Below are 3,534 nucleotides of genomic sequence, written 5' to 3'. Positions count from 1 at the left end.
ACATATTCTTCTTAGCAAAGTATCTCAAGAACGGAAGAAAAAGTATCCAATGTACTTGACCCTACTATGAAACCAATTTATAGCTTTCATATGAAAGCTATAACCCAATTATAGCCCAAGAAAAAGGGGAAAGTGGAGGGGGGGAGGAGGATGGGTGGAGGGAGGTTAATAGGTGGGACTACACCTATGGTGCATCTTACAAGGGTGCATGTGAAATTTACTAGGTGTAGAATATAAATGTCTAAACACAATAACTAAGAAAATGCCACCAAGGCTATGTTAACCAGTTTGATGAAAATATTTCAAATTGTATATAAAACCAGCACATTGTACCCCATAATTGCATTAATGTACACAGGTATGATTTAATAAAAATAAATAAATAAATAAATAAATTAGCCAGGTGTGGGGGTACATGCCTGTAGTTTCAGCTACTCAAGAGGATTGCTTAAGCCCAGGAGTTCAAGGTTACAATGAGCTATGATCAAATAATCATTGCACTCCAGCCTAGGTGACAGAATGAAAGAATGAAATTCTTCTAAAAAAAAAAATTAATACTTCATTTCCAGTATCTATTCTTTTTCTCATTTAGCAAATTTATATCAGGCACTGTTAAGTACTGTTTTAGGCTCTGGGTATGTAACAGCAATGGAATAAACCAAGTCCCTCCTCACATGAATATCTGGGGCTTGGGGTGAGGTGCAGGCAGACAATAAGTAAGTATGTGATACTTCTGGTGGAAAAGGGGCAACGGAGGCAGGGGGGAGGAGAATGCAGAGGCTGGGGGGAGGTGAGGCCACATTGTACAAGCTGGTCAGGAAAAACCATTCTGGGAGAGGTGGCCAGTGCCGCTGGGAAAAAGGTCTGAGGGACAGAGCTACTTCTTTTGCGACTTAGGAACTTTTAAAAGGGACCCTTTATAGGTCAGTACAGAAACATTTCCTCTACCATCATTGTCTTACAAATAAATGGGAAAACCACCTCTCACGTTTTCCAAAAGGGGTGTGTTTGCATGGGGCAGTGTAAGGACGCAGAGACCTGTTCCATCTCCCATCACTAGAGCGCCCCCCAGTGCCTAAGCATGAAAACAGCACTTGGCATGGGTTTTTTTTCTGTTCCGTTTTTTAATTTCCAAAACTTTTGTTTTTCGCCAAAAACATAATGGGGGTATGTCTCCCTTCTCACACAGTATGCGACAAGATTAAGTAAGAAGACAAGTGTAAGTGCTCTCAGACATGCCTGCACTACTTCCAAACCAAAATGGTCCAAAGTATACATGTGCAGTGATGATTTTAATGACCATATAAACTTTAAAAAGGTCCACAGAGAGACCTTTATTAGAAAAAAAAATACCATGTTTTTTTTTTTTTTGCAAAGTAGAGCAGTGAGTTAAACAGTGGACACAGTCTTCTACCAAATGGTGCCTTGTTTTACAGGAGGTCACAAACAGGATGATAAAGTAGAAAGGGTTATCTTTTCAATTTTTCAATATTTGGGAGTTCTCAACAGTAATATTGGAGAAGTGTCCTGAAGATACTTACCGAGTACTATAGATATTCTTCCTTCTTGGTTGGAACACACTTAGGGGAAAGTTAAGACAGATTTTCCCATGCCAAGCATTCTACTAAAATAGAATCTTTACTTTCTCAGGAAATTGACTTTCATTCCTTTATTATTAAATCAGGTACCTCTAACAATCTCAAAAGCCTAACTAAGAGAAAAACATTACATGAGATGTTGTGCAGAACAGAACCTGCAGGAGAGGTAAACCCTTACGGCCATTTAGAGAAGCACCCACAGGCTAGGCCAGTATGGCAGCTCAGGCTGCCCAGAGCAGAGGACAATGTTCTTTCTAGGCCTGGCATTGCCTGCCATCTGACCTGCAAGAGAGCCTATGCTTACTCTGCTGTGCATGAGCCTGCTGATGCCAAAGAAAGGGACACGTGAGCCTCCAAAAGGCATCCTGCCTTCAGGGGTCTATCAACACACCCCTTTCTGGAGGGCAATTTGAATTTGACAGCAAGCATCAAAAGGCTTCTCCACCAATTTCTTTTTCTTCTTTCTTTTCTGAGACAGAGTTTCACTATGTTGCCCTTGGTAGAGGGCTGTGGCATCACAGCTCACAGCAACCTCCAACTCCTGGGCTTAAGAGATTCTCTTGCCTCAGCCTCCCAAGTAGCTGGGACTACAGGCGCCCACCATAACACCCAGGTATTTTTTTGTTATAGTTGTCATTGTTGTTTAGCAGGACCATGGATTCAACCCCCCTCAGTCCCAGTGTATGTAGCCAGCGCCCTAACCACTGAGCTATGGGCGCCAAGCCTCTACCAATTTCTATCTTACATGTTTATTTATATAGCAAACACTAATCAGCTCTATTCCAATAGATATTTATATGTGTGTTCATTGATCGATTTCCTAGTAAATGTAGGTAGGAAATCTCCAGAATTTTAGACAAAGCCTATTGGTTGAAAGTTTCTTGTTTGAGTGAGTATAGCAGGCTTATGTGTTTTCATTTTATGTCCCTACTGTTCACGTTTTTTGAAATATCCATGCACGTACATATTGGAATTATGTATCTGTCCCTACAAGAATAAACATGCACGTATATCACCGCTGTGCTCCTGCTCACTCTGTCTTCTTATGCATATAGATGACTTCTTCTTGCCTGGCTGAGGAAAACCACTCTAATCAAAAAAACAGTCATCTATCTTACTACATATGAACATATTCCAATATGTTCCAATATTTTGAATGCATCTAACTTATATATATATATATATTTTAAAAAAGGCTTCAAATGTCCATAGTCTTTGGCCCAGCAAGGCCATGTAAGAAATTTACCTCCAAGTACATAAGTAAGGGTATCGGCAGAGATTAGGAATAGGGACATTTATCTCCGCATTTCTCAAGAAGGACGTGGAAATAAACAGCTATGGCTGTACATATACAAATACATAGTTGCTGAGGCATGTGGGACAATAACGAACATCATCAATGCTTCTACATCAGGTTAACATCCTAACATCGGGTTACATTATCCTAAATGTAAACAAAACACAAAAAGAGCAGCTATGATGATACCATAGCACTCTATCCAGGGTGACAAAGTGAGACTGTCTCAAAAAAAAAATAGAGCAGCTAAATTAAAAGCTGTTCTAAACCTGGTTTTTAGGGGTGGGGTAAGAAAGGAGAGAGGGAAGGAATCTCAATTCTGAGGCTCACTTACTGTCTACATCATTCAAGTGAGTTATTTAACTGATAAGCCATAAAACCTTCAAGTAACAACACGAAATAAATTAAACCTGTTCGAATTACAATGGATTTAAATTCATACCCAGTGACCCAATATGAAAACACAAATACTATGTCCTTGACCTCTCCTTTATTGCCAAATATAATTCTAAACTTACCTGTGGAGATCGTGAGCAAGGTATAACAACAGCACACAGAGCCCCTGCTTTATTTAGGGGTCGGAAAAAATACTGTTTTGTTTGTTTGTTTGTTTTTTAAGAGACAGAGTCTTACTTTATC

The sequence above is a fragment of the Otolemur garnettii genome, unplaced genomic scaffold (assembly GCF_000181295.1).
Source record: "Otolemur garnettii isolate 467f Iridium unplaced genomic scaffold, OtoGar3 scaffold00034, whole genome shotgun sequence".
In the NCBI taxonomy this organism is placed as follows: Eukaryota; Metazoa; Chordata; class Mammalia; order Primates; family Galagidae; genus Otolemur; species Otolemur garnettii.
The sequence above is the reverse complement of the archived record's forward strand: the minus strand, read 5'-3'. Positions refer to the sequence as shown.